We start from the raw sequence: 9,962 nt of genomic DNA, 5'->3' as shown, positions 1-9,962 counted from the left end.
TGTGTATTCCCCTCTCTTATTGACTACGTTTACATGCATGTAATATTCCGTTTTTTGCTCTTATTCCGAAAAAGACAATATTCCAACTAAGCTGTTTACATGGCTAATAAAAATGAATATTCCACTAATATTCCTTTTTACATGCAGCCGTGCAAAATAGGAGTTTTTCAAAGTTTTCCACCGGTGACCGACCTGTTGGACGCCACAGCCTCCCTCTTTCATTCCTTCAACCACCTTCTTGAAAACATATCCAAAAACCTGTTGGTTAGTCTTTCATAATGTTTAGAAGTAGCTGTGTTTCTCCTTGTTTTCTTTTGGCCATGCATCTCTACCGCAGCCCTGCAAACTGTTGGCTGCTTGGTTTGTGTACAGTAACCATAGCAACGCACAGAGCTGACCGTACACCGCAGGCAAGAGGCCGTAAAGTGTCACCAACTGCGGTAAAAAGTCTGAATGAGACGCAGATTCTGAATGCGCTGTACACCTGTCCAAAGAATGCTTCTAAAACCGGAATATACAGACGGAATATGCTGTTTACATGACCTATATCAAATTCAGAATGTGGAATATTAGTGTGCATGCAAACATGCTCAATGTCGGTTTGTCTTCATTTGTGATTAGAGTTTGATTTGCCTGCCTGTTTTTGGACATGAGAAACCTTTGTGTGTGTGATGTCCACCTGTCAGGAGTAACAGGTACAAGTACTCCTATACCTGCAGTCATTTCCCTCTTGAATAGGAGTCAGGGGAGGAGTCATCTTTGAACTCGTGGCTACTTTATTTCTTGTCTTTCTTTATGCCTTGGTTGATTATATATTCTAGTCTGTTGACTATGTGTTGTGGATGTCAGAAACATTGCCAAAAGGGGTTGGTGATGTAATGTAATGGATGCTGATGTTGTTGTTGTTGATTGGTTATTATGTCAACTTTGTAAGGCTGATATGCACTTTTCCTACCCTGTGTAGGCTACCTTGACGCTGCTACCCATGCACCTTGTACTTGTATTTATTTGTTCTCCTACTGTTACGGTTGTGTTCCACTTTTGTTCAGGCTTACTCTAGTCCCCTCTATACCACTCCACTCATGATTGTGTGTATACCTCGTATGTATTTATGTCTTTTATGTGCTGCACACCCAATCGCCCTTCGGCGACACAAATAAAGTTGAAGTTGAAGTTGTGTTTGTTAAATGATCTGTCATGCACATTTTGGTTCTTCTCCTGCTGCCTGTTCTTCAACCATGACAGTAATATATGTTGGAAAAGATGAAAAGATTGTCTTCAGAGAGTATTAAATATTTGAGAACTTTTGGCTTCTTTTGTTCAAAAAACATAATTATATTTGGCAAAGTAATGGCATAATTTGGTATCTGTATTCAAACTCGGCTAAAGTACAACATTTTATGTTGTCTTTGTTTAGACAGTTTGCAAAACAAAAAACACAAAAAAACCTAACCAAACCCTAAACCAAACGACAAAATGAAATCAGTTTCTTTTGAACAGGATACTAATTCATGGGATGTCTGTCTTTGGAAGCCTATTAACCTGAAACAATTCACAAATTACGGACATGCCCTGCTGATCCACACGTGATTCCAAACACTTGATGTCCCCAGGTCATGTCTAATGGATCAGTGCTTATTAACACTGACTCTGTTCCTCTGTGGTTACATGCTGACAAAGTGCTGACTCAGTGCACATACTGTACATCTCCATCGGGACATATGTATGTTTTCAATCTGTCCGGAGCTGATGCAGCAACAGTTAGTAACATTTTCTTCTACAACTATTTATTTAAATAGATTCCTGTCTCTGTCCTTTGTACCCATCCCTCGCTCTCTGCATGCTGATCTGAAGCTGTTGTTACTGGAGGCCGCGTGTGTGTGTGTGTGTGTGTGTGTGTGTGTGTGTGTGTGTGTGTGTGTGTGTGTGTGTGTGTGTGTGTGTGCGTGCACGCACAGGCATCCTCCAACCCAGTCTCACGGCAGTTTGTGTAAATGTCACGTTATTTTTAATCTATTGATACGTGTTCACGGGGACGGGGACGTGGTGGCCAGCACAAAATACCCTACGGGGAAAGGACGCCCCATATGCCAGGAGGCGGACGCGCCACAATAACGGGACGGGGCGCCTCATCACACGCCGGGAGGCAGCCGCTGGGGACCGCTGGGGACACGCCACAATAACGGGATGGCAGAGGTTGGGTTTAGGAAAAACACTACAGGGAAAGGGCGCCTCAAACACCGGGAGATGGCCGCTGGGGATGCGCGACAATAACAGGACCGCTCTCCCGGGTGAAAATCCTGTGTTGTGTGACCCATCCACCACCCCGCCACACGCGGGACGCGATCCCCGCTCTCCCGGGTGAAAGTCCTGTGTTGTTTGAAGCTTACCAAGATATTTATGTATTATAATGTATTTTAAATGTAAACCTGTACGAATGTGTTGCTGTTTCTTGTTGCTCTGGTCTCAAAACATCTGGCTAAGGACTACAGTTGAAAATTAGCCGGCTGGCTAACACTGGCACATTTACAGAAATGTTGATGTATGTGTTTTGTCCATAAAGAAATAATAAACAGCATGGCTACAACTGTGTACTGACACTTCCCTCCCCCTGTGTGTGCGCGTGTGCCTGGATGTGTGTGTGTATGCGTGTGTCAGCTAAGCCTGTGACTGATTCCAGATCCTCCTTCCTCTCCTTTTTCCTCTTGCTTTGGTCAGACAATCTTGAGATCAGCATGGATGTTTCCACTTTTAAGATTATTTTTTGGGGCATTTTAGGCCTTTATTTTTAGAGGACCGCTGAAAACATGAAAGGGGAGAGAGAGGGGGAGTGACATGGCCGCAGGTCGGAGTCGAACCTGTGGCGTCGAGGAATAAACCTCTAGAAATGGGCGCAAGCTCTACCAGGTGAGCTACCCAGGCGCCCTTAAACATTGTGTACATTTGCAACCACCTAAAACAAAGTAGCATATATTAATGCTAACTTGCATCTTAGTGACTTCGTATGCAATCACAGACCTCTAAAACACTTTTAGAATCCTATTTATTTATTTATTTCATTTTGACACACTTAGACTTCCACAATCTGGCAGTGGTAAAGCGTAGATGTGCCGGCTGCCTCAACATTTCTACAGCAGGGGCCTGTAATCCATTCATCTCTCTCACTTAGCACAGATTGTGTGTGTGTGTGTGTGTGTGTGTGTGTGTGTGTTTTACATGTCCACACGAAAGTGTATGCATGTTTGTGCAATACCCCATGATTCCTTACCTGTGTGACTCCTGGCGGCGTTATCTGTCTCATGCTTTGCAGTTTGAGCAGCACTGCCTCCAGCTGCTGTTTATTATCTCGTTGTAGTGTGTATTAAATCATGCGTATGTGGAGTTTTTAGGGTTGTGTCATTATGACCGACCTCACATTTGTGTTGACAGCTTTCTAATACCTGATAACTCTGGACCTGATCTTGGGACTTGACCTTGACTTTGTATCCTTGCCCTGAGAGACAGGTTGTGGATGAAATGGACATATGTTAGTCATTGCGGTCCCTCTCTGCTTGTCTCTTACTCTGCTTTCTCTTTTCTCCTTCTTTCTCCTGAATAGGTCAATATAAAAATTCCCCACTCGGCCCATACTGGCAGGTCTTTTCCCTTTCTCTAAGCTCAGGTGCTCTACCAGAGGCCTGGGAGCCTGAGGGTTCTGCGCAGTATCTTATAGTGCGTTCCATTTACCTCGGAACTCGGAAGCTGGAGCTGGGAATGACATCACTCCCGAGTTGAATGTGTTCCATTTACAAGTTGGATTTTCATTGTGTTCATTAGCTCTAGTTTTCTTGTGCATACAAACAGCGTAACAACATGTCCACAGATAGAAGATGGACAGCACTGCGTGTATGACTGATTTAATGAGACACAAATAGGACCGATGTCCTTATAACTGTAGGTGACTACAGCTTTCACTACTGTTGATGCACGGAGCAGCCATGTTGGATTTTTAGCTCGGGGTACTCACACACGTGCCTGTTTAGAACGGGCCAGTTGTTTGGTTCCTAGTATTTTTTCCCCCTCAACTTTTCTCACTATAAGCGTGGGCGGTGGCTCATCTAGAGATTTGGCATGCCCCCTTTTTTCGTCTAGCCGTCACACATCCAGGTAGCAATGTAGCCCGGGTGGAGGGAGCAGGGAGCCCAGCTCAGCCTGCTGGGGAAGCCGCTACAGCGCATAGATAGGCCGGAGAAATGTGCAATATGCGACCACCGGCAACAAAACAAGTGCTGTACGTGTTTGTGTACGATTCATTTTATCAGTTGCATGTAGGGTAGACAGCAATCCTTTTTGGCAGATGACCACTTTTTGGCACGACACCGGTAGCTGGTTAACCACAGTCATTAAGACCTCTAGGGATGTAGCAACTCCCCGCCCCCACTGCTGTACTGTGCATGCGGGAGACACACGCTCACACACCCACGCGCAGAGATTCCTTGATTTATAGTCAGATATTTTCATAGAGCCTAAAAAGCTCTGGTCAGAAGCCACTATCACTTGAATACAGTATGTGATGTGCTTAAAGTGTTTTCTTCACAGTTTTGGCCATCGTTCCTATCGAGAATGTCTTTCTAAGCACAAGTTGTGTGTTGAAATGCCTGTATATGTTTTTATTTAACTGTCAAAGACGTGGAGAGTTATGACAAAGGTGGAAAAAGTGTGACATTAAAATAGACCCTTAAAACTCCATAGCGAGGTTGTGTCTGATTGTATTGGTCAGCAAAGCAAAACAATTCTGTTCAATTCAGGTTTCCTGTGAAGAGTCAGCGTTGGTGCCCAAACCAAAATGACATTGATGTTTTTAACTCAGACCACAATCTAACCTGTAGTAGTTTTTGTGTCTAAACCAAACCAAACCGTAACTATAGTAGTGGCCGATAAGGTGACGATCATACAGGGATTTGTAAAGAACTGTTTATTTATTTATTGATTGCAGGTTATCAGGGACAATGAACACCAATAATTCATAAAAGTAAAATGTACTAGGATTAGCCTGGAGGCTATTTTACATCCGCTGTCCCTGGACTGGTGATAAGAGGTCACCCTAAAATGAGATGAAAGGATTAAGCTATAAATAATACATACAGATGTGGCCCTTTACAATAAAAGTTGATTATACTTATGCTAAAAGACAACACATAAAAATAAGAGCAGTTGGTTAAGATCAACACCAACACACACACACACACACACACACACACACACACACACACACACACACACACACACACACACACACACACACACACACTCAGTTGATCTGCAGACCAAGAGATAATGACTTGGAATGTGTTGCAGGCATCACATTCAAAATCAGTGAATATTTGCAAAAAAACAAAGTTTATCAGTGTGAACATTAAATATATTGTCTTTGTAGTGTATTCAATTGAAAATAGGTTAAAAAGGATTAGCAAATCACTATATTTTGTTTTTATCTTTCTTCCAGAATTAGATGGAAATGAATGAATGATTGTGAGTCATGTTTAACATGCAGAGCTAATGTAGAGCTCTTAGGGCTGTTCTGTTTTCCATGTGGAAGAGGATACTATCCAAGTTTTACTGGGCTGTGAAGATGGAAATAATGATGGTGGAGTTGCTGGTGAAGTGTTGCCACTGTGGTACAGTTTGAAGGAAGTCATTAAAGTGCCAGAGCGGACAGACAGGGCAACGAGTCAAGGAAGGAATGTTACCACATTCACCATTGACTTGTGGAAGACATGCAGACAGACAGAGAAAAGGTTAGTAGTCAATGTGAAACACTTGTGTTTTTTATTTCTTTTTTTAAATAATTGTTCCCTGAAGATATGAAGACCTTTCATATACTGAAGAACTACAATAGTGTGTAGGTGTGGAGAAGTTGTATGTTAAAGGGAGATGTTGAGTCCCTTCAGTGTCTGCATCTGAAATAAGTGGAAACATGTTACAAGTCATCCAGCAGCATTATGAAACATGGAACGCTGACGGATTCATCATGCCACTCTGTTCAGCTTTAAATGGTACTGGTGGTAAATGGTAGTGTGACCTGTGTCCAACACTCTTGAAACAAGTTAGAGCTCCCTGGATGAGTAGGCCCATATATGGGGATGTTATTGTCTTTTCTCCAGATGTTTAAAAATGTATTTTTTGATTTCAAAGCCTCGTTATAATGACACAGCAATTCCTCTCCTCTCGCAACGTGTTCTCATGAACGGGTCCCTATGATATCGTATGAAAATGTATGTACACCAATATGTATGATATCCTACAAAACTAGGCGACCGCCGGCTGGCTACAAAGCTCTGTGACGCAGAGTGGCAGTTGCTAGCTGAGCGACAGTTGCAAGCTGTGTTTAGCCGCCACAGAGTTCCGTGACGCCGGCTACAGAGAGCTACAGAGTCGTATCAGCAGTAGTTGGTAGTTCAGTTTACCTGATAAAAGGTGACTTTGAGCCGGGTACAAGGCACCGTGAGCTGCCGGTCGTTTTGGCGGACATTACGGTTAAGTTTAGGTAACAAAAAGTGAGCGTCATGCAGTTAAGTTTAGGCACTAAAGTGAAAAGTTAAGTTTAGGAAAAAGATTGTGGTTTGGATTAAAACACTCCCAAGGAACAGGCGTTTCCTGGGTGAAAGTCTTTTGTTTTCCCTGGAAAGCGAACTCTGCTCCACGGCTTAAAAGCCCTGTGTTTTATGACCCACCCATCCACCATGACCTCCTCCCGATGCGGCTCAAATCGTTCTTATACAGCAGCAGTCAATGTGGTGCATACAGCAAAAAAACGTGGAATGCTTACCAATTACTCCTAGTAGTCCTTAACTTTTCTTAGCTGTGTACGAATGGTTCATGAGAACAGAATGCTAAAAAAAAATCTTTGTCTTTTTTTCACATATCCCATGCTAATCTTCTCTGTATCGTTCCCAGTTTAATACATCTGAAGAGACATGAAGCTTTAAGAGAGCACCAGGCAGAAGCCTGAGTACTGATGAACTCTGTTGTGCGGGTCTTGGTGTGTATGCATGGTCAGAATGTTTGCAGGTGTTGGGTAGAACACACACACTGTGGGAGCGGGTGGAAATGGTGAGAAATCTAGCAGGAGCAGGTGGGATGGGATTAAGACAGCAGTCCTGCGCATGGATCTACTGTATAGTGCGTTGAGAGGGGACGCCTATTAACTGTGCCATCAAGCGGCATGCTGGGTACAGCTCCCTCTCTGTCGCTATAATACATTCAAAAACACATGAAGAAAGAAAGACCGGAGATTTTAGGCATCAGCGATGTAATTTTCCGAATGAACGCTTTTGTTTGTGGAAATAGCTTGGTCCCATATAGTTAACTGTTGTCAAATGATGCGTATACTCTGGCATTGCTAGGGGACTCAAAGTTATGTCATGACAGGTGTATTGCTCAGGATCCAAGGCAGCGCAGTGTCGAGTGTGAAGTTGTTTGGATGGGCGGGTTCTCGAGGGGTTAGGATAAGGTTTGGATATTTCCATCACAGGGTTTCCACGGGGTCTTAAGAAGTCTTACATTTCAAAATCAAAATGTAAGGCCTTAAAAAGTCTTGCATTTGCTGAAATATTGTGTCTAGGTCTTAAATTGATTTTAAACTGGTCTTAATTTCCCTACGTCCATGTAACGCTACCTCTAATGCTCATCGAAATACTCTAGCCAGTGACAAACTGTTAAGTAATTTAATATATCCTTGCAGATGTTCCCAAAGTATTGGAGCTAACATGACTATTGTTAGCCTCACTACCAAAGTGGTAACGTTAGCCAGTAGCTGCAGGTAACGTTAGCCAGTAGCTGCAGGTAACGTTAGCCAGTAGCTGCAGGTAACGTTAGCCAGTAGCTGCAGGTAAAATTAGCCAGTAGCTGCAGGTAACGTTAGCCAGTAGCTGCAGGTAAAATTAGCCAGTAGCTGCAGGTAACGTTAGCCAGTAGCTGCAGGTAACGTTAGCCAGTAGCTGCAGGTAACGTTAGCCAGTAGCTGCTTAAATATGGTTAAATAGTGAAACGAAAGTTAAAGTGTGGCAGTATTTCACTGTAAATGATTCCAACACTGGAACATCCAACAGCCTGCAATTAAAGACTCTGTCTGTTGTCGGAGAAACAACACATAACTTAATGGTATGTTAAATTACAGTTTGTAAGTTAGTGGTACACTCAATGTTATTGTAAAATACCCTTTTGCCATCTAGTGGTTCTTGTTTTTGTCAATAAGTTTTGTTATAAGTAATTATTACATTCTTAATAAAATAAAAAATGCTAAAATGGCCTTAGCAATACACAAGCCATGCTCTTCTTTATTTTAAAGCATTGATTAAGGCACCAACACCATTTTATGGTTTAATTGTTTTAGGATCGGTATCAGAAAAAAACCCAAACGATGTCCAACCGTACTCTGGGTCCTCCACAGGGTGACTAGACACCAGTCTTATAATGCAAACAAGGAAATCAGAGAATTGTTTCAGATGTTTTCCGACTCTGTCATCTGCCGTTTTTTGTTTTGTTTTTAATGTTGTGATAAAGGTCTTAATTTCATTCATAATGGTCTTATAAAGGTCTTAAAAAGTCTTAAATTTGACTTGGTAAAACCTGCAGAAACCCTGCATCACACCACTGGCCTAGCTTCATTTCTATTGCGAAGTCATTGTTGAGGCCTGAATGTCTGTCTGTTTGGACTGGATTGCTTTATGTTGTAAGCTGGTCATGTTGTTAACTTACTGCAGCTTCTTTCTTTCCTTTCTCTGATCCTCTCCTGTCAAAGAAACTGTGTATTCTGTTTGCTTCTCCACAGCTTTATTTTTAGTCTGGCAAGGCTCCCATCATTTCCATGATGACTAACTAATGATATTGCCCTCGCCTGTCTACAGTATTTGTGTCGACTAAAACATCATCATATTAGATGTGGGCAAACAGAAAGGCTACTGTCTTCCATCTTTTCCTGTTCTCTTGTTCTTAACAGCATAGTTTTCCATGGACAATTTAGTCCAAGAAAAAAGAAAAGGAAAATAAATATGTTCTGCTCTTAATTGTAGAGCTCTTACAACTGTGTTTGCTAGGATACATTTACATTATGCTTAGATTTCATAAAACTAGGAGCACGATTATTTTCAAATGTGATTCATTAAGAATTTCTCTCTTTCTCTCTCTGGACAGGAAGTCTAATGCATATTGTGTATGGCTTTAAAAGGAGCATGAAGATTTAAATACAATTATTTGTAAAATGTTAGCAGCAGTTGGATAGCTCAGTGGGTAACACGATTGACTTTTATGCGGGAGAATCCCAGCAAGACCCTTAATATCTGCTATCTTCCTACCTACAAGTCATACCAGCTCGGACGGTCGCCCGGGTCAACAGGGTCCGTGTCAGGTGTTAGGACCTAATGAGAAATGGGCTCCTGGAACAAGTCATTTGTGGACTGCAGCACTCAGGGCAAATTTTAAATTCTAGGTATAACATCTGAGACCTCTGTCCAGAAGAGCACAGTTCTATGAAAAGCTAAGATACAGCTCAGAACCTTCTTTTCTTCTCTGAAAGTTTTCTTGGTCTTCCAGACCTCAACTTGACCGCCGCTGTTCCTGTTAACTGACATTTCTTAATTACCAGTGTTGGGAACGTTACTTTAAAAAAGTAATTAGTTATAGTTACTCACTACTTGTTCCAAAAAGTAACTGAGTTAGTAACTGAATTACTCTATAATAAAAGTAACTCGTTACCAGGGAAAGTAACTATTTGCGTTACTGTTAAAAAAAAAAAAAGTATGTATATATATATATATATATATATTTGTTTATTCCCAGGAGGAATTACCTTTTGACTGATTGATTGATTGAATAAATATACAAAAGAGAAAATAAGACAGGTCTCTTGAAATGTAAAACTAACCAAATAAGCTAACCAGCTCTGTGTCACCGCAGTGTGTGAGCTCCAGTCCCTGCTTATC

The 9,962-nt window shown here is 41.9% G+C and overlaps 1 pseudogene; it reads right to left on the bottom strand.

The window, feature by feature from the left end:
• Positions 1–6,873: 6,873 nt before the first annotated feature.
• LOC144534649 (U6 spliceosomal RNA) lies at positions 6,874–6,962 on the bottom strand (annotated as a pseudogene).
• Between the last annotated feature and the right edge of the window lie 3,000 nt (positions 6,963–9,962).

The sequence above is a fragment of the Sander vitreus genome, chromosome 19, assembly GCF_031162955.1.
Source record: "Sander vitreus isolate 19-12246 chromosome 19, sanVit1, whole genome shotgun sequence".
NCBI classification, from domain to species: domain Eukaryota; kingdom Metazoa; phylum Chordata; class Actinopteri; order Perciformes; family Percidae; genus Sander; species Sander vitreus.
Note: the sequence above shows the minus strand (reverse complement) of the source record. Positions and strands in the feature narration are given on the sequence as shown.